A 25,803-nucleotide genomic window follows, 5' to 3' on the forward strand; every position below is an offset into this window, starting at 1 on the left:
TGTAAAATGAGGGCTATAATAACGCCCACCTCACAGGGCTGTTGTGAAGATCAAATGAGTTAATGTATGTGAAGCTCTTTGCGAATCTTGAAACTATTGAAGAACAAACATTTATTAAGTGCCTACTATGTGCCAGGTACTGCTAGGCACTAGAGACACAAAGACAATGAATGAATGAAGCAATCCCTGACTTCAAGTTGTTTATATTTTAATGGGGAAGATAAGATGAGAGTGTAGAAGTGTATTCAGAAAAATTACAAAAGAATTTGGGAGAGTGTGAGAGGTAGTTGGGGAGGGGTCAGGAAAGACTTCATGGAGAAGAGGGTGCTTGGGCTGCATCTTGGAGAAAGATGGGGATTCTCTGAGATGGACGTGAGGAGGGAGTGCATCTCAGGCCTGGGGGACCAGCAGCAGGTCAAAGGCCCAGAGATGGGAAATGGGAGATCATCATGTAAGAGGAACAGAGAGAAAGCCAGTTTGGCTGGACTATAAAATGAAGGAGGGAAGTAATGTGTAATAAAGCTGGAAAGAGAAGGACTTTCAAAAGCTAATCAGAAGAGCTTCCCTCTCATCCTAGAATCAGTAGGGAGCCACTAGGGTTTATGGAGTGAGGGCATGACATGGTCCCAGCTGGTGTCCAGGAAAACCACTTGAGCAATAAGGCAGAAGATGGACTGAAGTGGGGAGCCAACAAGTAGACCCTTGAATAGTCTAGGTAAGAGCTGATAAGGGTCTGGACTCAGGTTGCGGCCATGGGATTTGAGGGAAAAGGTCAAGTCGTGAAGGTGAAAACAGCAAGATGTGGCCAGTGATAAGAAATGGAGCATGAGGGAGGGTCAGGAGGCAAAGACAATGCCAAAGTAATGAACCTGAATGACTGGGAAGATGGCGGTGCCACAGAACTTTGAAGAGGGTTGAGTTTGGTGAGGGGAAGGCCGTAGGTTCTGTTTTGTGAGGTGTGTCTGGAATGTCTGGTTGGGAATGTCCAGTGAGTGTCTGGTGATGAAGGCCTGAGGTTCAGGAAAGTGATGGCTGGATGGATTGATCTAGGAGTCATTTGCACAGAGACCATAATTAACCTTGTGGGAGGTGGTCAGCCAATCAACAAGCATTTATTAAGTGCCTACTATGTGCTGGGCTCTGGAGATACAAAGACAAAGAATGGAATAGGCCCTATTCAGAGTAAGCTTCCATTGTAATGGAGACAACTATATATATATATATATATATATACATATATATAATTTATGTCAACATAATATAAATATAATAATAAATATAATATAGTAATGATATTATTATATTATATAAAACAAACACAACACAAACATAAAGTGAACAAATGCAAATATGTACCAAGTGATAATGACAGCATTTACGTAGCACCTACTCTGTGCCAGGCACCATGCTAAGCACTTTTCAGGTATGATCTCATTTGACCCTCACAACAACTCTGAGAAGAAATAGGTGCTTTTATGATTCCTAGTTTACAGTTAAGGAAATGGAGGCAAGCAGAAATTAAGTGACATGCCTAAGGTCACACAGCTCAGTGTCTGGGGCTGGGTGTGAACTCTGGTCTTTCTGACTCCAGGCTCGCTGCACCACCCAGCTGCCTATGATTAAGGTAATTTAGGAAGGCCGGAGTACAACACTCGGAGGGATTACAACAAAGAATCTGGTGCTCCTGCTGTATCCTGAAGGATGAGAGGGTCTCCAGGGGGGAGTACATTCCAGCCATGGTGATAGTCAGTAAAAAGGACTGGAGGTGCAATGTCATCATGTAGGAGAAACAGAGAGAAGACTGGTTGAGGCAGATCCCAGGGTTCAGGAGTTTAAGGATAGTCCCATGGGACTAGAAAGATATTGGGGTCGGCTTTAAGAGTTAAACAGAGGAGGGGCAGCTAAGTGGATCTCAGATAAGGGAGCAGCTAGGTGGTGCAGTGGATAGAGCACCGGCCCTGGAGTCAGGAGGACCTGAGTTCAAATCCAGCCTCAGAACATTGACACTTACTAGCTGTGTGACCCTGGGCAAGTCACTTAACCCTCATTGCCCTGCAAAAAAAAAAAAAAAAAAGTTAAACAGAGAACTTTCAATCTAGAGGAAATAGAGAGCTCATGGCATTTACCGAGTATGAGGGAAAGGAGATGACATGGTGAAATTCACACTTTTTAAGAATTGTATTTATTTTTTTCCAATTGCATACAAAAACAAATTTTAAAAGAAGTTCATTCATTTAAAAAAATTGAGTTCCAAATTCTTTCCCTCCCTCCTTCCCCTCTCCCCTCCCTGAGATGGTAAGCAATTTGATGTAGGTGAGCAATCATGCAAAACAATATTTCCATGTTAGTCATATTATAAAAGAAAACATAGACCAAAAACATAATAAAGTGAAAAATATTATGCTTTGAACTCCATTCAGATTTTATCAGTTCTTTCTCTGAAGGCGCATAGCATTTTTCACCATGAGTCCTTTGGATTGTCTTGGATCATTGTATTGCTGAGACTCACTAAGTCATTCATAGTTGATCATCATATGATATTGTTGATACTGTGTACAATATTCTCCTGGTTCTGCTCACTTCACTTTGCATCAGTTCGTGTAAGTTCAGGTTTTTCTGAAAGCTTTCTGCTTGTCATTTCATATAGTATGATCGTATTCCATTATAGTCATATACTACAACTTGTTCAGCCATTCCCCAGTTGATGGGCATCTCCTCAATTTCCAATTCTTTGTCACAACAAAAAGAATTGCTATAAATATTTTTGTACGTGTGGGTCCTTTTCCTTTTTATTTTAATCTCTTTGGGATTCAGACCTTATAGTGATATTGCTGGGTCAAAGGGTATGCATAGTTTTATTGCCCGTTGGGTATAGTTCCAAGTTACTCTTCAGAATGGTAGGATCAGTTCATAACTCTATCCACAGTGCATTAATGTCCCAATTTTCCCACACCTTCTCCAACATTTATCGTTTTCCTTTTCTGCCATATTAGCCAGTCTGAGAGTTGTGAGGTGGTACCTCAGTTGCATTTCTATCAGTAGTGATTTAGAGCATTTTTTCATATGACTAAAGGCAGCTTTGATTTCTTCATCTGAAAACTGCCTGCTCATATCCTCATTTTGACCTTATCTTGATATATGGTGTGAGATGTTGGTCTGTACCTAGTTTCTACCAAACTGTTTCCCAGTTTTCCCAGCAGTTTTCATCAGATTGTGAGTTCCTATCCCAAAAGCTTGGGTCTTTGGGTTTATCAAAAACTGGATTGTTGTGGTCATTTACTGCTGCATATCATGTGCCTAATCTATTATTCCCTCCTCTGCCACTGTTTTTAGCCAGTATCAGAATGTTTTGATGATTGCCACTTAATAATACAGTTTGAGATATGGTATATAGCTAGGCTACCTTCATTAACATTTGTTTTCATTAATTCCCTTGATATTCCTGATATTTTATTTCAGATCAACACTTAAGGAAAATTATTTTGGCAGCTGTGTGTAAGATGGACTGGGACAGGGAGAGAAGAGGTATAAAGATCGATCAGGAGGCTGTGGCAATCATCCAAGGGAGAGGTGATGAGGGCCTGAACTTAGGTGGTAAATGTGTGAGCAGAGAGAAGATGTTGGATTTGAGAAATGTTGTGGGGTAGAGATGGTGAGATTTGGCAACTGACTGGATATGTGGATAAAAGGAGAGTGAGGCATCTAGGATAATTGCTAGGTCACAAACCTGAGATGATGGGAGGGTGATGGTGCCTTTGATAGAAGGAAAGTCTGGAAGAGGGGAGGATTTAGGGGGAAAGATAATTAATTCAGTTTGAAATGCACCGAGTTTAAGATGTCTCCAGGAAATGCAGTTTGAAAGTCCAGTAGGCCAGTGGTGGTGGAGGAATGCAGTAAAGGCTGGAATAAGAGAACTTCAAGTCATTTGCTAGAAATGATAAACCCATAGGGCCTAGTAAAATTACCGATAGTATAGAGAGAAGAGGAGAGGAGAGGAGAGGAGAATTGAGGAGAGGAGAGGAGAGGAGAGGAGAAGAGATGAGAGGAGAAGAGAAGAGAAGAGAAGAGAAGAGAAGAGAAGAGAAGAGAAGAGAAGAGAAGAGAAGAGAAGAGAAGAGAAGAGAAGAGAAGAGAAGAGAAGAGAAGAGAAGAGAAGAGAAGAGAAGAGAAGAGAAGAGGGCCTAGGATAAAGGCCTGGGGGACACCCACAGTTAAGGGGAGTGATGTGGAGATCCAGCCAGCAAAAGAGACTGAGAAGGAGCAGTCAGATAGATGGAAAGAGAAACAAGAGAGAGCAGTGTCACCAAAACCCAGAAGGGAAAGACTGTCCAGAAAGAAAGGTGGGGGGAAAATTGTTTGGGGGCAGCTAGGTGGTGCAGTGGATAGAGCACCAGCCTTGGATTCTAGAGGACCTGAGTTGAGATCTGGCCTCAGACACTTGACACTTACAAGCTGTGTGATCCTGGGCAAGTCACTTAACCTCCATTGCTCCCGCCCCCCCCAAAAAAAAGAAAGGTGGGTAAGCAGTAGAGGGGCTGAGAAAGATCAGGCCTGAGGAAAAGCCATCAGACTGGGCAATTAGAGATCGCTGGTAACTTCAGAGAGAGAGCAGCTTTAGCTGAGGGGTGAGGTTGGCGCCAAATTGTTAAAGGGTTGCACTGTGAGGAATAGTAAATGAGATTTTATACTCTCCTCCCTTCTTGGAAATGCACACAAATGTGTATGTATGTGTTTATGTTTATACATGTACATATATACATGTGTATATATACATGTCTCTCTGTGTATATATATGCATATATATCTACCCTCCATATATATATATGTATACACACACACACACACACACACACACACTTTTTTTTTTTTTGCGGGGCAATGGGGGTTGAGTGACTTGCCCAGGGTCACACAGCTAGTAAGTGTCAAGTGTCTGAGGCTGGATTTGAACTCAGGTACTCCTGAATACAGGGCCAGTGCTCTATCCACTGCGCCACCTAGCTGCCCCCACACACACCTTTTTAAAAAAATAGTCAAGCAAACAAAATTCCCTCATTGTATAGATGGTGTTTTCAAAGAGTTTGGCTTCAGTAGAGTGGAGACATATGGGACCAACTTTGAGGGTCTGGAAGAATGTAACAAAGGGAGGGGAAGACCCTTGGGCTGTTTGAATGCAGTAGGGAAGGAAGCAATAGATAAAGAGAGGAAGAAGATGGTAGTAGGTTGGAAGCAAGGATGGATGGAGGATGCAATCTACTACAGAGGACAAATGGAGAGGAGCTGGTCTCGACAACGTTCTGGAAGGGCCACCTCTTGTCGGAAATTGAAGGAAAGGAGAAGAGAGTAGGGGATGACATCAGGGGGTCTTGAGATGAAGAGAAAGGGCCGAGAAGAAGCTCGGTCAAATGGCTTTAATTTTCTCCACCAAGAGCGTCAGTTGAGAGGGGATGGACAGGGAGGCATGGGAGGCTTGAGGAGAGAAGATGGGAAATGGCCTCTGTGGGCAACGACATAAAGAAACAATAAAGGAAGAACCCAATGACCACCTTGCTGCAGAGAGGCACAAGCTGAAGCTGGAGAACATGAATTTGTACTAAACCCAGTCAACACCGTGTCGTGATGTCATGAGTAGGAGCGGAGGTGAACGTTAGGAGCGATCCAGGGGACAGAGATTCAAGAGAAGAGGACAGGGGAGAGCTGGGGTGCTTAACTACTAAACTGAGAGGGAAGAAAATGGTCAGAGCCGAGATAACAGCCGAGAAAGTGCTGAGGGGTGGAGGGAACAGAGGTCTCGATGGGGGAGAACGTGTAGAGAGAGGTGATGCATGATGGGGAGTGTTGGTCAGATGGAGGGAATCTGAGAGTTCCAAACTAGGAAAGTGGAATCCACCAAATCTGTGGTTGAGGAGCAGTGAAGGGGGGATCAGGACATAGGAGATGGAGGGAACATCTGCATGGGTATTAAAGTCCCCAGTAGGGGAGGATAAAGAGCCTAAAGAGAGGAACAGGGGGCCCAGGGCGGAGCCTTGAGGAACGCCCGGCTAGGGAGCATGATGGGAGTCACAAAGGGCCATCTGACAAGTAGAGGGAGAACCAGGAGAGGGGAGAATCATCTAGGAGGAGAGGTTACGGTGTCAGGTTGAGAAGTATTGGGACGAAGAAAAGGCCATCAGCATCAGCCATAAGAGATCATTGGGAACTTCAGAGAGAGCCGTTTCAGCTGATTGGTGAGGGGGGAAGCCATGTGAGGGCAGAGGCAGCCAGTGTGGACTGATTGTTTCTATTTTAGCTGGGAAAGAGAGGAGAGAGAGGACAGCACCTCGAGGAGAAGGGAGGGTATGGGGAGGAGAGACGTGAGTGTTAGCAGGCAGTGGGGAAGGAGCCAGGAGGTGGGGAGAGGTTGAAGATTGGAGAGAGAAGCTGATTAAGGATGCAGTCTTCTAGCAAAGGGGAAGAGAGGGGATCAAGGGCATGAGAAGAAGACTGGCTGTAGCAGGAAGGATGACCACACTACCAGACACTGGAGGAAACAGAGAGAGTGGGAATGATGCAAAGGGCTTCAACATGAAGAGAAGGAAAGAAAGGAGAGAAAACCAGAGAACTTTTTCGTTGGTTGTTGCTGCTGTTGGTTGTTGCTGTTGGTGTTGCTATTGTTGTTGTCGTCGGTGGTGGTGGCGGTTGATAGGACGCAGTGTAGTTCAATGGAGAGAAAGAGGTGACTTTGCAGTTGGTAGCCCTGGCTTTGGCTGGTCCTCTGCTACATCCTGGCTTTGTGACCCCCGGGAAGACCCTTCTCCTCTCTGGGTCTGGTTTTCACTCTCTAAAACAGGGATGAGAACTCTGAGCCCCTCCCCTTTCGACCTCCTGGTGTGGGTGTGAGGGAAGCTCTGGGAAGCACATCTAGGCGCCCAGAGAACTGTGACTTCCCTTCAATGGTGCCGCCCCCAATTCTTTCCCCTGTCTTATCCATAGAGCATGGGGATCTGGCTTCCTCTGGGTCCTCCCCTGGCCCTTTCCCTCCCTGTTCCATAGCTGACCTCACATTTGATCACATTCTCAGAAATAAGCTACAACCTCTTCACCCCAGCTCCTGTCTCTGTTTGGGACACTTGTGGCTTTAATTATTTGGAGACTGTGATATTCTGAGATTTCTGACCACCTGGCATCTTGAGAAAACAAGAGATTCAATACAAGGGCTGTTATCCCCATTTGACAGACAGACAAATCAAGGGTCACAAAGTCCAAATGGACATTTCCTGAACTCTGGGCTGCCGCCTTCAATTCTATGTCATCTCTTGCTTCCGTTCAGCACAGCCAGGTATGAGACCCCTCACCTGGGACAGGGTCTGCAAGGACAAATCAGTCCCTGCCCTCAAGGCACGTCCACTGGCCCCCTCTCTCTGCCCCCTGCTCACTCCAGTGACCCATGAGCTCTGCAGGTTTGGACTCCTTCCTCCTGACTTAGAGGAACGTGGCTCTAGGGCAGGAAGGACTGAAAAGTCCTCTAGCCCAGGCCCAGAGTGGTCACATAGCCCTCAGAAGGTCACAGATCTGACCAGGTCACTCTCTTACTCAGTAGACTCCAGTGGCTTCCTTTCACCTCAGGGAGTAAAGCCTTCCATGACCTGTCTTCAGCCTCACTGGACATTACTTTGCCTCCATACTCTGTGACCAAGGCATACTGGTTTTCTATCTATTCCTCTCACATATCCCTCCATTTCCCACTTCCAAGCCTTTGCCCAAGCATGCCTGGAATGCCCTCTCTCCTCACCTCCGCCTCAGAGAATCCCCTTCTTCCTTCAGGACTCAGCTCAAACACCACCTTGACTGGGAAGACTTACCCAATCTCTCCGGCTGCCCCAACTAGGATTTACTTTGTAATTTTGTATTCTTTCTGCATGCCTGTGGCCTCCCCAGTCAGAATATAAGCTTCTCAGCAGTAGGGGTTGTTTCATTCACTGTGTGTGTATGTCTGTGGCTCCTGGCTCATAACAGGCACTTAAAAAATACTCAATGATTGATCAATTAATGTGTCAGATTCGGGATTTGAATGCAGGCCCCGGCACTGTCTCCTTTGTGTCTCAGGATTGCTGAGAGACCTTCGATCTCAGTTCCTGAAAAAATCTAGTTTTACTGACCAATAGGTACGGACCTATAAGCAATGCTAGAGGCAGAGGAAGCTGGAACTAGGTGGGAAAATCTTTTCTTAAGGGCTCCTCAGTCGTTGTTCTGCTTCTTTCTGGGAGGGGGTAAGGAGGCGCCGTCTGACTGGACTTTTACTTATCCCCAGAAATCTGTTTCCTTTCAATCTGCCAATAGTGACCCTCTTCAAATATGTGAAGGGCGACTGTGTTAAGGAGGACTCAGCCTGGTTCTTCGTGGGCCCCAAGGGCAGAACAAGGAGCCACGATGGTGGTGGAGGAGAGGGGATGGGGGATTGAGGAGGGAGGGGCGGCAGGAGGACTTGGCTAGGCGGGGGATGCTGCAATGAGGCAGGTGGAATATGGCTGGGAGATATCCCCTCCTAAGAAGAACTGCCCCCCGAGTGGGAGGGGCTGCCTAGGGAAGTTTCCCCCTCTCTGGGAGGGGGTCCCCAAAAGACGCTGCTTGCCAGAAGACTTCTCTGTTCAGTTTTTCAGTTCCAGGTTGGAGGAGATGCCTCTGACCTCCCTCCCGGGTCTCAAATTCTCTAACTCTGTGATAGAAAGTCTCAAACTGCGGGGGGAGATGAGACTAGAATGCAGGTTGTCCATTAGAAAGGGCACATGGGGCAGCTAGGTGGTGTAGTGGATAAAGCACTGGCCCTGGATTTGGGAGGACCTGAGTTCAAATCCAGCCTCAGACACTTGACACTTACTAGCTGTGTGACCCTGAGCAAGTCACTTAACCCTCATTGCCCCCCCAAAACCCAAAACAAACAAACAAACAAACAAAAAAGAAAGGGCACATGGGGCAGCTTGGTGGTGCAGTGGATAAAGCACTGGCGCTGGATTTTGGAGGACTTGAGTTCAAGTTCTGCCTCAGCCTAGACAGCCAACACAACAATAAACCAAGCTCTGATTTTTAGCATTTGCCGATTTCCCAGGTGTAAATGCTCTCCCAGAAAACTGAATGTAAGAGCTGGCTCCGGCACGCCCAGGCTCCAGGCAGACACCTACAATTAGTGGGTCAGACATGGCTGGTGACCAGCGAAGGAGAGAGGGAGGAGAACAAAGCAGGAGAGTGTCCAGGAGAACTCACTGCTGACAAAAGCTATAGGAAGGTCGAGAAAAGTAAGGACTGGGGAAAGGACATTGGGACTTGGCGATTCACAGTTACTGATTTCCTTGGAGAGAGCAGGTTCCATCGGTGGTGGCCTCAAAGCCAAACTGAAGGCTGTTAGGAAGTGAGGGAAGTGAAGGCAAGGAGTGGTGATGGCTTCAGCCAGTAGTTTGGGTGAGAAAAGGAGGAGAGATCCTGCATGATAGAATGGGGGATGGCTCTGTCCCAAAAGGGTTTTTATTCAATTTGGCAAGAATTTCCTAATCTTCTGTTGTGAGCCAGGCCCTGCGCCTGTGTTCTGTTCAGAGACAAAAAGGGAACTCCTGGAAGCTCTCAGAACTTAGCACAGAGCTTGGGGAGGGACCTCCCTAGCCCAGCCCATGCATGAAAGGAATTCCTACTACATTCCACTTGGCAAGTCCAGCTTCTGCGTGGAAACTTCCAAGGGGGACAATTCACCACCTCTGGAAGCCCCGATTCCACTCTGGGGCAGTTTGAAAATTGTTCCCTGATAATACGCTGCAAGCTGCCTCTTCTAAGCTCCCCCATTTTGGTCCCATATCAGTTTGGAGGGCAAACAGGACAAGGCTAGTCTTGCCTCCTTCAGATACTTGAAGACAGCCAGCCTGTCCCTGCAGAGTCTTCTCCAGGCTAGCCCTCCCTCCCTCCCTCCTTCAAGGGATCCTCCTTCACACGGCAAGGCTCTTCCCCATCCTAGTTGCCATCCTCTGCACTCTTCCAGCTTGTCACGGTCCTTAAATATGGCACCCAGAACTGAACAAAACACTCTGGGTGAGGCCTGATAGGCCAGAGGGCAGCAGGACCAGCACTGCCCTGGTCCTGGAAGCTCTTCCCCATTCAATGCAACCAGAGATACCATTAGCTAGGCATGTTGCTCTGGAGAAGAGAAGATGGGAGGAGAACGTGATGTCTTACTTGGAATATCTGAAAGGCTGTAATGTACCAGAGGGATGTCCTGTCCTGCAGGGCACCCAGAGGTCAAAGCCAGGGGCAGTGTGGCCAGGGGGGTGGGGGAGGGAGTCACAAAGAGACCAATTTAGATTTGGTTTAGGGAAAAGCTGCCCAACATTGAGGGCTTCCCGTCTCTGGTCTCCTGATTAGTTTCATAGCAGAACCACGTTAGCACCATAGGCAACTTTAGAAGCCCTCTGGTCCTTATTTAACAAAGGAGAAAACTGAGGCAGGGGCAGGCTTGCCCAAGGTCGCACAGCAAGTTGGCACACTCATTTCCTGACCATGTTCCCTTTTGTCCTGCTCCTTTCTAGTCCTCGGGCTCTGGTCACTGCTTTATAGAAATAGACGATGGCCACAGAACCAAAGTGACATACAATTCCAGACCCACAAGAGAATCAGGCTGAGTTTTCAATTAAAATCCTTTCCCCGTGGAGCCTGGGAACCACGATGGCACAAATCGCTAAATTGCTTTTCCATTTGGGAAGCCTCAGTTCATAAAAAATTGCAAACGATTTCTTCCCGGGTCCGGCAGTGTGGTGGCCGCTCCAGCCTGTTGCCAGTGAAATCGGGGGGGGGGGGGCTTGGATCGTGCTGCCTCAGATGGGAGATGGGTGTCCCCTTGGGTGTCTCCTCTTCCTGCCCCACGCCCACCCCCCAGGTGCAATAGAAAGAAGACTGGCTCTGGAGGCAGAGGAGCTGGGGTCAAAGCCTGCCTCTGACTCTCTGTATGACTTTGCATGAGTGACTTGATTTCCCCTCAGTCTCCCTGGCATACAGTAAGTGACTAATAAATGCAGACTGCTGTCTGTAACATCTGTCAAATGAATGGCTTAGACCAGCTGGCCCCTGGGGTCCTTTTCTAGCTCTGGCACTCAGATCCTATGTTTCTTGTTAGCCAGGAGGGAGAGAAAACAAAACGCTCTGCTTGGATTGGATCTTCTTCTCCAGGAGGCAGGGCGAGGAGATGGGGAGCAAGGCATGTTTCAAGTCATCCTAAGAAAGAGTTGTTGGAAGACTGAGCTGGGCTGCTTTGGTGGGTGATGAGCTCCCTGTCCCAGATGGCATACCAGCAGAGGTGGATCCCACCTGCGAGTTAGGCACAGATGTGAGATTCTTCCTGGGGCAGACACAGGCCCCTCTGCCTTCAGAGGCTCCCTCCCAAGTGGAGACATTGTGAACCTGTGATTCCATGCAGAGCAGTACCCTAATCCTCCCCAAACTCTGTGACTCCAGGCGTGTGGGGCCCCCTCCACAGTTGCTGATCGCAACCTGTGTCTTACTTGACTTATTTGGGGCATTCGTGCCTTGGTGGCCAGTGGTGGGAAGCTCTTTGAGGCCAGCCTCTGTCTCCACTTGGTCCTTGCACCCCCAGGTCCCAGCACCATGGCTGGCCTAATCAATGCTGTTGGATTGGTTGAGTCAGCCTCTGGCGACCACTGCTAGATGGCTTCTCTGACAGCAGGCTCACGGCCCGTCCCAGGCCGCCTTTCTTGTCTGATGAGAACCGCTAGAGTGTGCAGTCCTCTAGCAGAGCCTTCTAGAGTCAGGGTCACCTTGACATGTTGGAGAAAGCTGTGGTGACAAGCACATAGGATCACGCCTGGTCATCTGGGAAAGCTCATTTTTTCGCTGCCTGGCCTGGGTGTTTTCTGTCACAGAAGAAGATAAATGAGAGGAACCAATGATCATTGAGGACCCCCCCCCCCATCAACTTACATAGCAAGAGGAAAGAATGGGAAGCAGAGTGGTATTAAGAGCCAGCCCTGAAGCCAAGGAGACTCAAGTTCAAATCCCACCACTAGTACTTAGCTCAGTGCCGGGCACATAGCGAGTTCTTCATGAATGCTTTGTTGAGTTACTTCACTGTGGAAGTCACTGGGCTTTTTCAGATTCCCCCTCCCCCAAGTTGTCAATGTTTCTTTCCTATCCACACCTGAAATAACCTTTTATTTGCTTTGCATATCTTTTGAATTGACTTATCAGTGTGTTCCAGTTGTATAACCTCCTCAGGGGGAGGGACCAGGGTGTTTTTAGTCTCTGTATCCCCAGTGCCTAGCACATAGGAGGTATTAATAAATGATTGTTGAATGAATGAGAGAATGGACTCGCCGTGTCAGGGGCAGATACCCTTTGCCCAAAGACTCCCCTCGGACCCCAGGAAGCCTGGGATCCTGGAGCTGGAAGAAGCTGTGAGCCGGAGCCTCATTTTACAGAAGGCTCATTTGATTACCTTAGACAAGTCCCTTCCCCTCCTGGAGCCTCAGTTTCCTTATTTGTAAAGTCACAGGGTTGGGTCAGATGTTCTGGGAAGCTTCCACTGCCTTCTTCCCTCCTGCTGTCACCTCCCCTGGGCCTCCAGCTCAAGTCTCCCAGCCCCCAGCCCAGGCTCCTTCTCGGTGTCCAGCACTATGATTTGTGACTCTTAGCAAGGGTGGCCACTGAGGGCTCCGTGGCCCACAGGGGTCCAAGGGCCATACCTGGAGAACATCAGTCTCTGACGGCTAGCTCAGTGTTGATGCTCCTCCTCCAAGGTCATGCTGTACCTCACACCTGATTTGCCCTCTCTCTGCCCTTTCCCCACAAAAATTAAACCATCCTTTAAAGCCCAAGTCAAATGCCATCCCCCGCCCCAGGAAGCCTGTCCTCCTCTTCCCCTCAATCCCCTCACTAAGGATCCCTTCCCCAGAGAAGCCCAGACCAGAGCTGAGCACTCTGCCCCCTTTCTTAGAGACAACTTGGTAGTGAAATGGATGGAGAACCAGGAAGACTTGAATTCAAATCCAGCCTCAGACACTAGCCCTCTATGACCATGGCTTTGGAAAGCTGCGACTTTTTTTTCTTTTTTTCCTTAGCACTAGAGCAAAGAAGAGGTTAGGGACAACTCTTCAAACCCAGTAAGGTTTGGGGGCAGCTAGGTGGTGCAGTGGATAAGCACTGGCCCTAGATTCAGGAGGACCTGAGTTCAAATCCAGTCTCAGACACTTGACACTAACTAGCTGTGTGACCCTGGGCAAGTCACTTAACCCTCACTGCCCAGCAAAAATTAAATAAATAAATAAAAAACAAAAAACAAAAAACCAGTAAGGTTTACAAAACACTTGATATCATCCCCTCAACCATTCCCCAAAGATAAGATTATTATGCCCATTTTATACATGAGGAAACTGAAGTTCAGAAGGCAAGTTGCCTTTCCTCCCTGGCTTTCTTCACACCTGGTATTTTCTCTGGATAATCCAGAGTTACACATATTTCATGGACTCCGCCCTTCTCCAGAATGTAATCTAGTTTCAGTTCTCAAAAGACAAGCCTTGGAGTGGTATAGAGGACGGAGCTAGTACACTTTGCACTATAAGGTACTACAGGGGTTCAAGTGCATCCTCCACTTGCCTTGTTGTGGGAGCTTGGACAAATCACACAAACTCTCTGCGCCTCTGTCTCTCCCTTTGTGAAATAAGGAAGCTGGTCCTTTCTCACCGTGCTTGATTCCGTAGTGTGGGAATGAAAGGGCAGGGGTAGTCACTAACACCACGGAATGCTGGGAGGAGTGAAAAGGGGGAGGTGTCTCCCTCCAAGCTCCGACCCCTGGTCATTCCCAGGACCATCCTGAGCTTCATAAGTGCCTTAGGAATGGCTAGAGGACCTGGGAAGGTCTAGGCTGGGGAAGAGAAGACTCCGGGGACGTGAGAGCTGCTTTCACATACCTGAAGGGCCAGAGTACGGATTAGCCCAGAGGACAGAGGTAGGACAATCAGGAGAGGCTGCAGGCAGGATCCAGGGTCCAAGTGTGTGCTGAGCTCCCAGTCCCCAGAGGTAGCCGGCAGAGTCTGCACAATGACCCCCAAAGGGATGATTGGGGGGCTATTGGAGAGGTAGGCGTTGACACCTCCTATCTTTGGGAGCTCTGACAAATCTCTGGGCCTCAGTGGCCTTATCTATAAAATGGGGATACTCTCTAAAGGAAAGGGAATAAGCATTTATGAATCACCTACTGTGTGCCAGTCCCCACGCTAAGCACTTGGTTTGCACAACAACCCTGTGAGGTAGGTGCACTTAGTATTTCTGTTTTACGGTTGATATAAGTGATGGGGCCAAGGTGCCATAGCTGGTAAGTATGTGAGGCTGGATTTGAACTCAGGGCCTCCTGACTCCAGACGTAGCACTTCCCCCACCGTATCACCTATACAATTGCCCGGAGGAAAGCATCTTGCAAACCTGGGAGCTCTTTGGGCTGGCTGAGGCTGTCACAGAGAGCCGTCCTGAGGCCATGCACCTGACCAGCTCATCAGACTTGACTCACTGGAGGATCCTGGGGCCAAACCTACCCCCCACCCGAGCTCTCCAGGCTCTGCAGGGGCACCAGGCTGCCCACGGTACCAGAGCCCAGGCCGCCTCCTGAGCACGGCTGTCCAGCCTTCCATTCCTCCACCCCACCCCCAGCCTGGCTCTTCCCCAGTCAGCGCCACATGCCAGCGAGGGAAGGAGAACAGAGACGCATTCTCCGTCTGGTTTCTTTCAGTCATGCCCATTGGCAGCCGGCCTCCATTGTTTGTGGGCCTTGGCTGCGTCTCTGAAGGTATTTGGGTTTGAAACCACCCGGGGAGGTGGCAAGGAACAAAGCCAAGTGAGAGGAATTTAGGACACATGCTTCCTTCGCCCCCGTTTTCCGGGCCTCATATCACACACTTACAGACTTAGAGCAGGAAAGGACTGGAGAACATAGAACACAGAGTATCAGACCTGGGGGTGAGCTTAGAACCTAGAATGTCAGGGCCAGGAGGGCTCTTAGAACAGGGAATGTCCGGGCTGGGAGGGGCCTAAGAACAGGGAATGTGAGAACTGGGAGGGGCCTAAGAACAGGGAATGTGAGAACTGGGAGGGGCCTAAGAACAGGGAATGTGAGAACTGGGAGGGGCCTTAGAATAGGGAATATGAGAACCGGGAGGGACCTTAGAACAGAGAATGTCAATGTTTTCGTCTAGTTACCCAGGCTGGCAACCTCAGCACCCTTAATCCTCATGCACACTCACCCCACATATCCAATCAGTTGTTGACTCTTGTGGCAGCCAGGTGCCTCAGTGGTTAGAGCACTAGAGCTGGAGTCTAAAAGATCTGAGTTCAAATCCTGCCTGTGTGAGCAAGTACCTTAACTTCCCTCTGCCTCAGTCTCCTCGTCTATAAAATGGAAGCTAACCTTCTTGCCATTCCTCACATACATCCTTCCATCTCCCATCTCCATTCCTTGTCCTCCATGCCTGAAATGCAGTCCCACTGTACTCGGGCCTCTGTCTCCTTCAGCCACACCTTCTCCAAGAAGCCTTTCCTGAGTCCTTCTGAGCCCGTGCCACTCCCCACCCCCAATTTTTACCTTGGATTTTTTTTTTGTAGAAACTTAGCCATAGACATGATTTCTCCCCCAAGTTAAAACATGGCATTCTTGGCCCCAGGGACTGTTTCCCTCTTTGCCTTTCGTATCTCCAGCACTTGCTGCCCAGAGTTTGGAAGACAGCAGGAGCCTTATAAATGCTTTTTCAATGACTGAATGTGATAACAACTCTCGAGGCCAGGTTAGGGATAAGGAGCTCAGATGCTGCAGTTCTGAGACTCGCCACCAGGTGGCGGGCCAGACCCTCCACTAGCTGCCCTGGCTAGCCTTTATTGGGGGGGGGCCCTGTGGACATCACAACAGGTCTGAGTAAATGGTATTTCTGGAAGTCAAATCCTAGCTACCTCATAGGAAGGGCAGAGTATTTAACCCTGGCAGTTTCCAGTGTCTCAGAGGCCAAGGCAGCTTCTTCAGTCAGTTCATCTCAATTCGATTCTGTGTGATGGTCATTTAGTCATAGGCTCTGGTCTCTGAGGTCCTGGGTTTGAACCTCAGCTCCTCTACTTACCTCGGGGAAAATACTTAATTTCTCTGGACCTCAGTTTTCTCAACTGTAAAATGAGGAAATGGGATTAAAAGGCTTCTGACAGGTCCCTTCCAGACCTAAATCTGAAGTCTAATAAAAAGCACTTGTCAGGTCCTGCTCTGTTCAGGACCCCTGCAGCTGGGGGTGCAAGGATGGGAAGAGAACCTGTCTCTGGATTCATGCCCTGACCATCTACTGGGGGAATCTGAGAAGACTACAAGGCACAGTGTAATGGAGACATAGGCAAGGTCCAGGCTGAAGGGAAAGTCAAATCATTAAGTATTTATTAAAGGCCTACTGTGTCCCAGGCACATTGTGCTAAGCCCTGGGGATACCAAAACAGTTCCTGATTTCAAGGAGCTGCCAGTCTAATGGAGGGGTGGGGGGGGGGAACACAGCTTGCAAACTGGTACTAACAGAACAGACAGAATAGATTGGAGGTCACCACAGAAAGAAGGCACTATCAAAGGAGATCAGTAAAGGCTTCTTGTAGGAGACAGAATTTTATCCCAGGAAATAGAAATAAGGAGTGAGAGAATTCCAGGCATGGGTGGGAGAAACCAGAGAAAATGCTCAGAGTTGGGGGAGGTAAAGCAAGAAAACCAGTGTCACTGGATTGAGTTTGTGAAAGAAAGGAGTAATGTATGAGAAGAGGATAAAAGTAAGGCAGACAGGTGGCTCAGTGGATAGAATGCTGAGCATGGAGTCAGGAAGACCTGAGTTCAAATCTGACCTCAGACATTGACTAGCTGTGTGACCCGGGGCACGTCACTTAACTCTATTTGCTTTGGTTTCTTCATCTATAAAATGTGCTGGAGAAGGAAATGGCAAACCATTCCATTACCTTTGCTAAAAAAACAAACAACAACAAAACAAAACAAAACAACAAAAACCTCTACATGGAACCACAAAGAGCTGGAGACAGCTGAACAAAGCTGGGCCAACATGATTCAAATGACAATTCTCTTTAAATTAATTTACTTATGTAGTACCATACTAACCAGACTACCAATGGATCATTTCAGGGGCAGTAGAGCTTAGTGGATAGAGCACCAGGCCTGGAGTCAAGAAGATCTGAATTCAAATCCCTCCATAGACACTATGTGACCCTGGGCAAGTCACTTAACTCTGCTTACCTCAGTTTCCTAATCTGTAAAATGAGATGGAGAAGGAAATAGTAAAACACTCCAGTATTTTTGCCAAGAAAACCTCAAATGGAAGAGTTGGATATGACTGAAATAACTCAACAATAACAACAGAAGTTAAGAAGGGGGAAGGCTATGAAGGGCTTTGAATGCCAGGCAGAGGATTTTATATTTGATCCTGGAAGCAATAGGGAGCCACTAGAATTTATTGAGTAAGGGGGTGGCAACAAGGTCAGACTTACACTTTAGGAAAATCATTTTGGTGGCTGAATGAAGGATGGAGTGGAGTGGGGAAAGGCTCGAGGCAGACCACCCTTCCCAGTAGCTAGTGCAATAGTCCAGGTGTTTGTGATGAGGGTCTGCACCAGGATAATGGCAGTGTCAGAGAAAAGAAGGGGGGAATATTTGAGAGATATCTAAAAGGTGAAATCAACAGAGTGGATATGGGGGATGATGGATACTGAAGAATCCAAGGTTACTTCTATATTGTGAGCCTGAGGGATTGGGAAGATGTTGTGGTCCTCAGTGGTAATTGAGGAATTAGAAAGAGGGAAGGGTTTGGGGGAAAGATAATTAGTTCAGTTGGACATGTTGAATCTGAGGTGTCAAAAGGACATCCAGGTTGAGGTGTCTGATAATAGACAGTAGAGATTGGAGACTGGAGGTCAGGAGAGAGGTTAAATAAATAGAACTAAGAGCTTCTTTTCAGCTGAATGGGGAAATCAGGGAAGACTTTATGGAGGAGGGAGCAACTGATTCAGCCTGTGAAGGAAGGAAAAGATTTCAGAGGAAGACTGCAGAAAGAGCATTGTACCTAGTCAGAGGATATGGATTGGAATTCCAAATCTACCACTATCTTTTTGACCCTGGGCCTCAATGTCCTCTTCTGTAAAACAAGGGTGTTTGTTATGATTTCTAAGATCAAGATAGTATGAGTTGGCAGGGATGAGGAGTGAATATATTCCAGGTCAGTGGGTTGGACTGAACAAAGGCTTGGAGGCAAGAGATGGGGAAACAATATGGTGAGGGCTCAGGGGAGATAGCTCTGAATTTGGACCTCAATTTGAACCCAGGCTCAGCCACCCACTACTTCTGGGACCTTAAGGAGTCATAATGCTTCTCTATGCCTCAGTTTCCTGACTTGTAAAAATATAGGGATGAGATCAAATGATTTCCAAGATCCCTTCCATCTTAAATCCGTTATGAAGTAATCCAGTTTGGTCAGAGCATAGAACATGGAAAGCCATGTGTGTGAACAAAGTCTGGAAAAATCAAGTTGGAGCCAGAGGAGGACTTTGAATGCCAAGACAAATGGCCCCAGCTCCCAGCCTTTAGACCTAGGAGCCCTTAATTATGGGATTCAGATGGGGTCAGCCATGTACTTGGGTTCATTCATTGGTTCACACACTCATTCCACATGGAACCTGGAGGAAAGTCCTGTCCAAGGTGCTGAAGTGGAGACAAAGGGTCCATGAGACTCAGTACCTGCCCTCAGGGAGCTCAGGTCGGACAGACACATAGATCCTCTAACAGCTGCCCTGGGCAATGCAATAAGGCCTATAAGGGGGGCAATAGTGGAGGGCTGTGGGAGTCCAGAGGTCCTGTGCAGCCGGGCTGGGGGAGAGGAAACTGAATGGGGAAAGGCTTACTGGTGCAGGCTTTGGAGTTGGGGGTCCTTGTGGCTCAGTGAGAATGAACCACTGGAGGACATCGATCAGCTAGAGAGGGCCTAGGCAAGGGTCTCAAATCTGAACCATAGGAAGGGCAGTGGAAGGAAATGGAGGGGGGGGTAGCCTGGAGTAAAGAAGCCTGGGAGAGGGTGTGTGAAGGATTGTCCGGTGGAAGGATTAGTCCTGTTCTGCTTGGCCATAGAGGGCAGAACCAGGCTGGATGTCAGGAAAAACTCCCTAATGATCTCTAAAAATGTTGAAACAGCTGACTCAGAAGGTAGGGAGCCTCCAAGCCATCTAGCCTAACCTGTACCTGAGCAAGAATCAATCCCCCCTCACCAATATCTTAGACAAAGGGTCAGCCAGCCTGAAAGACCTCCACTGATGGGGAGCTCACTACCTTCTGAGTCAACCTACACTTCCTGAGGATGTGAACACTGGCCAAGTCACCTGCAAGCTCAAGGTGACTTGGTCAATGGTCACATCCTCAGGAAGTAAAGGTCCATTCCCCTCAATTTTCCTTTGTGGCCCCACAGATGGAGCCTTAGATTTAGAGCTAGAAAGGGTTTTAGGGTCCATCCAACCCACCCCCTTCATTTTACAGATGAGGAAACTGACGCTCAGGGAGGCGAAGAGTTCAGGGTCACACAGCTGGTGAGTGTCTGAAGGAGAATTCTAGTTCTGATCATTCCTGATTCTAGGCCCTGTTTTCTCTCTGCTCTGCCACCTAGCAGAGGAGAGGAAGAAGGAAAGAATGGCTTACATGAATATATGGGAGCATGAGGGCAGGGAGCCATCATTGTCAGATTTGAGAAAGGCTTTAGGGAGAAAACGTCATCAGGCAACTCCACCCCCTCCTTCTGGCCCATTTGAAGAAGAAACAGAGGTCCAGAGGGAGAGGAACGGGCTGGCCCAGGGCCCCAGAACTCTTCAGCGGCCCCTCCCCAGGGCTCGGTCCTCCAGAGCCTGGCACGTGTAAAATAGCCACCCTCCAGCCTTTTTCAAAGTCTTTTACTATCCAGCCTCATCCTGGGCCATTGTAATCTCTTTCTTTCTTTCTTTCTTTTTTTTCTTTTCTTTCTTTCTTTTTGGTGAGGTAATTGGGATTAAGTGACTTGCCCAGGGTCACACAGCTAGTAAGTGTTAAGTGTCTGAGGCCAGATTTAAACTCAGGTCATCCTGACTCCAGGGCTGGTGCTCTATCCATTGCACCACCTAGCTGCCCCTGTAATCCCTTTCTGAGGTGGGTGAGGGCATAGATGACCATCTCTGTTCAACAGAGAGAGAAGCCCAAAGAGGTGCGGTGATGGACTCCATTTACACAGTCACTTGGCAAGAATCAGAACTCAAACTTCGGGCTCCCAACTGAACGAATGGAATAGCATTTGCTGTGTGTTTACTTTGTGCCAGGCCACCATCCTATGTGCTGTGGGGAACAAATACAAGTGAGCATGATAGTTCCTGGCCTCAAGAAGTTTATATTCTGATAAGGGAAGATGGGGGGGGGGAGGGGAAGGTGGTGGAGACAGCCTGGTTTGGAAATGGCTGGAAAGTGGGAAATATGTGGTAGCCTAGGTTCAGGATAAACTAAGCCAAAGGGTCAGCTATTAGAGCCCAGGGGTAGAGGCCAAGTCCGCTGGGCAGCAGCCCTGGGTCAGTGGTCTTTCCACTGGAATAGTTGGGTTGCCTCCAGCACTTTGAGAGCTGGGACTATGTTGCTTCCTTGCATTTGTATCCGCTGTGCTTAGAAGAATACTGTGCACATAGTAGGTGCTTACTAGATATGCTTTCTTTCTTTCATTCATTCATACACCTTTGGCTCTCCAGCATACACAGAGCCCTGAATTGAGGAGGCACTTCATAAATGCATGGTGAGTTGTCCTCCTCACCAGGGTCTGAGCCCAGGTGAGCTCCCAGTCTAGAGCTCCCTCCAGAGCTGACTTTAGAGCTGGGGGCCCAGGGGGTAGAGGAAGAGAATGGGGTGGGGAGTGAGGGGGAACGGGCAGATTCTGTGCATTCGAAGGAAGGCAGCCTTGAAGTCCCGGGGCCATTATGTTAATGACCTGCCCAATTTCTGGAAGGCTGCCTGATTAAATATTCATTGCCTTTGATTATACTGAAATTAGGATGAAAGGGTGAACTCAAATTGGGTGGAATAATGGCTGTGTAAATAATGCATGGTCTCTAAATGGAAAACACCAGTCCCCTCCCCCCTGGCCCTCTTTGTATCTGCCATTTGTTTGGGGGATGATTAGACCGAGGAGAAGCAGGCATGTCTCCATATCATTGCTACCAGCTGCGGAAGGAGAACTGGAAGGCGTTGGGCATTCCTTTTAGCCCTGGGAGGCTTGGAAAGCTAGCATGCATGTGGGGTAGGCTGGGTTTGGGACCAGGACAGAGACCTCGCTGCCCTGAATCTCAGAATCTTGGAGGGTGGGAGTCCAAGAAGGCTCTTGGACACCCAACATTTTCCAGTCATGGGACCTTTGAGACAAAAGAACTGCGCCGTTGGAGAATCCTCATATCAAAAGAAGTCCTAGAATTCTAAATCCTAGAGTCTGTGGGTCCTCCAGTCCTCAAGCCAAAGAATCATGTCACCACAGAATCATAGAGTCCTAACAGGAGTAATAGAGCAACAGAAGCAGCTGGATGGCTCAGTGGATAGAGTCTGGAGTTTATAGAAGAAGGGAATAAAGTATAAGAGGATTGTAAAGTGTGACGGGTAAAACTAAATGTGTGTGGTCACCTAACCTGTCCCCCGTGTGGGGAAAGCTCATGAGGAGTTTTACCCATCACAAAAGATAAGGCAGCTCAGTGACTCAGTGGGTAGGGAGATGGGCCTGGAACCAGAAAGACCTGAGTTCAAACACAGCCCCAGATAATTCCTAGCTGTGTGACCTTAGGCATGTCACTTAACCTCTGTTTGCTTCGATGTTCTTAACTGTTAAAAAAGGGATCATAACAGCACCAGTTCCCAGGGTTGCTGTGAGGATCAGATGAGGGTGCATTTGCCCTTAGGACAGGGCCTGGCACTTCGTAGGTACTATATAAATGGTATCGATTTACATTTGTTCACTTCATATTTCTGCCATATGTTTTTATAGCTACTTAATTTTAAAAAGTAAAATAATGAAGGGGCTATATCAGACGATCCCATGACCCTAGAGCAAGTATTATTATTCCCACTTTACAGAGGAAGGAATTGAGGTCCAGAGGGGGAAGTAACTTCAGAAAAGTTGGAAAAATGGGAAGCAAACCTCGGGGTCAGTTGTGAGGCTAAAGTGAGGTCTAACTGCACTAGCCTCCCCACCCCAACCTGGAAATGCTTATTGACTGACCCACTGATGTCATCTGGTCCCTGCTTGCAGACCCTCAGTGAGGGAGAGCTCACCACCTCCTGAAGCAACCCTTTCTGCCTCCATTTTCACATTTGTTCCCCCTCACCTTCAGAGATTCTCAGTGCCTGGATAATTCACCGCTTGTCATGGCCGCTTTAGGCAGAGGGGCTTGGGTTAGGTAGGCCCCCTCCAGCCCCAGCCCTAGCCCCCCCCTAGCTCCCTCAGTGTCCATTTTCATCCTTGAATCCCCAGTGTACAGGGCTCTGCACATAGTAGGAGCTTTAGAAACCTTTGTTGAACTGAATCAATTGTATGATCCTCTAAGTTAGCCCATCTCTGCTGGCATGAGCTCAGAGCAAGGAGAAGTCCCCCACACCCTGCAGCCCAAACCCTCTACACCTTCAGCAGATGGTGGAGGACAGACCTACCCACCCCACCCCATCACATACACCTTGCTCAATCATAGACCCCATTAAGGCAGAGATAAGGTTTAAGGATTCTTGTGTTCTATTAGCATATGAGCTCCAGGAGGGCAGGCATAGCTTCACTTTTGTCTTATGTCCTTAGTACCCCTCACAGCATCCTGTCCATAACAGGTGGTTTATAAATACTTATTCATCTATCCATCCATCCGTCTGTCCGTCTGTCCATCCACCCGTCCACCCTCCCATCCATCCATCCATCCATCCATCCGTCCATCTATCCATCCATCTGTCCATCTGTCCGTCCGTCCATCCATCCGTCCATCTATCCACCATCCGTCCGTCCATCCATCCATCTGTCCGTCCGTCCATCCATCCATCCATTCATCCATCCTTCCATCCATCTACTCATTCATCCTCCCTAATAGGGTTGAAGTGAGGAAAACCCTTAAGAATGGGGGAGATTTTCACTACCCTGGCCTTTATGAAGTAGAGGAAAGGTCTCCCACTGAAGCTACAGGGAGAGGAAGGGGATATCGTGGCCTCTTTCTCATCATTACCGAAAAGCAGCCACCAAATGGTTCCCTACCCACACCCAGCCCTTCCCTAAAGCCACTGAGTTCTCAGGGACCCCTTGGCAGGCAGCCTGGCACAATGGAAAAGGGACCTGTTTGGGTATTTCCTTAGACCTTTCTATCACACCCCACACTCCTTCCCCCCCCCCCATTTTTAAGTCTCTCTCATTAGATTGCATTGAGGAAAGAAAATATCTTTTGTGTTTGTATCCCCAGCACTTAGCACAGTGCCTGTCACAGAGTAGGCACTTAACACAAGTTTTTGACTGACTTTCCTGACCTGGGTATCAGGAGCCCTGGGTTCTAGTCCCTGCTTGATCACTCTTGCTGTGTGATCCTGGGTGAATTCCTTCCCTTCTCTGGACTTCAGTTCCTTCTGTAAATAAAAAAGGTTGGACACAAGGATCCTTGAACCTTGTCTCTGGCTTTATGGGGGTGGCTCTGTCTCCCACCATATAGCTGGAGGTTTGGGAGTTTGGGTTACTGGGAGGGTGGAGACTTCTCCTCACTATGAGCTCGTGCCAGCCTGAGAAAGCTTTGCCAGGTCCTGGCTGGATTTCCCCTCCTCTTCCCTTCAGGAAGCAGCAGCAAGAGAAACCCCAAAGGCACCATCTGCCCATTCTCAGTCCCACACTGCTCTCCAGGGAGCTTTCTGTTGGAGAAAATCCATTATCAAAAATAAATATTTATTGACCCACCAGCTCCTCTCTTCTTAGCAAGCTCTGGCATCAGACTCCGTGCCCACAGGCTGACTGTCCAGGGTGCATTCCAATTCCAGCTCTCCTTCTCCTCCAGAATATAGCCCAGGTTCTGTCAGATGGTTGGAGCATGTTTGCCAAGCCTCACACTGCCTTCTTGGGCATTTCTGACAAGTCACCTCCACCCACCTCCTCAGGCCTCAACTATCTTCATCTATAAAATGGGGATGATGATTGGTGTCTGTCAGTCCCATGGGGGGAAAAGCCCTTTGTGAACCTTAGAAATGGTTCTAAGAACCAGAAAGTGGGCATTCTCATTCCTGGGATTGATTTTTTAGGGTCATTTTTATTCTAAGTTTATAACTAACCAACATTCCAGCAAACAAACAGAATTCCTGACATAATCATAAACTCCAGATTCTTTGCTGTCCACCAACAAGAATTGATTAATTACCTACTGCATGCCAAGCAAGGTACTAAGCTCCAAGGATAAAAATTAAATAGAAAATGAAATATTTACGGGCTCAAAGGAGTTTATATTCAATTGGGGGAGACAACACATATACGGACCAGGATACATATATCCAAACTGAATCTGAGGGACTTTTTAGCAGGAGGGTTGGGAAGGGAGGGTACTAACCAGCAGCTGGAGGAATGAGGAGAAGCTTCATAGAGGAGGTGGTCGGTTCATGAGCTAAGCTTTTAGAAGAACAGAGGGTTCTTAAAGGCAGAAGTGAGGAAGCCCTTTCCAGGCATGGGGGACAGCCGGACTGCCTTTCACATACATCACACTTCAGCCAAACTGGACTTCTTACCATACTTCCTCCACAACACTCCATCTCCACCCCGCTGCCCAGGCTGTCTGTGCCTGCAATGTGCTCACTTCTCATTTCCACCTTTTGGAATCCCTAGTTTGATTCAAGGCTCAGTTCAAGCCCTACTCTTTTTTTTTTTTTTTTTGGATGGGGCAATGAGGGTTAAGTGACATGCCCAGGGTCACACAGCTAGTAAGTGTCAAGTGTCTGAGTTTGGATTTGAACTCAGGTCCTCCTGAATTCAGAGCCGGTGCTTTATCCACTGTGCCACCCAGCTGCCCCCAAAAGCCCCACTTTCTAGTTAAAGTTCCTCCTGAACGCCCAGGTGCTATTGCTCCCACCCCATGTGCCTGGAATTTATTTTGTATACACTCATCTGTGGATGTTGTGTCCCCAGGGTATACTAATCTCCTTGAGATCCAGGACCCTGCCTTCCTTCAGCTTTTTAGCTCCCTAGCACCCTGTATAGACCCGGTCCAATATATGGTCGTTGAATTAATTCATGAGAAAATGAGTGGATGAATGAATGCATGCACTGGAGGGGTCAGAGATAGGAATTGAAGTCATGTCTTTGCAACTCCCAAGATGGCCCTCTGTCTGCTCTACCACACACACACACACACACACACACACACCCCGCTTCTCTCATCAGCATTTAATACTGATCGCTGTATGAAATCACATTTATTGGGCAACTTCTAGGAATAGGCAGAGAAACTTGGAGCTAAAGTGTTAGGAGCCTCGGGACATTGGAGAATAATCAGAAAGAGAGATAAACTGGTTTTCCGATGATATGTAAGTCAGCAGCATATCCAGCAATGTGCTGGATGCTTTATTATACAAGAAGACTTCCTGGCTCTAGTTATGAAAGACAACCCCCAATTTTTTGTGTGTATGTCTTATTTGCACAAAGTTGTTTGTGTGTTGTCCCTTACACTAGCCTAGCTTTCTTTGTGTTCCCACTTCCTAGCACAATGCCTGGCACATATTAGGTGCTT

At 48.0% G+C, this 25,803-nt stretch overlaps 1 protein-coding gene across 1 annotated transcript in view; it reads left to right on the forward strand.

The window, feature by feature from the left end:
• The window catches only part of AGBL4 (AGBL carboxypeptidase 4), a 795,252-nt gene that overhangs the window by 685,451 nt on the left and 83,998 nt on the right, over positions 1–25,803 (forward strand). The window lies entirely within an intron of this gene.

Source organism: Dromiciops gliroides, chromosome 4 (genome assembly GCF_019393635.1).
Source record: "Dromiciops gliroides isolate mDroGli1 chromosome 4, mDroGli1.pri, whole genome shotgun sequence".
Taxonomy (NCBI): domain Eukaryota; kingdom Metazoa; phylum Chordata; class Mammalia; order Microbiotheria; family Microbiotheriidae; genus Dromiciops; species Dromiciops gliroides.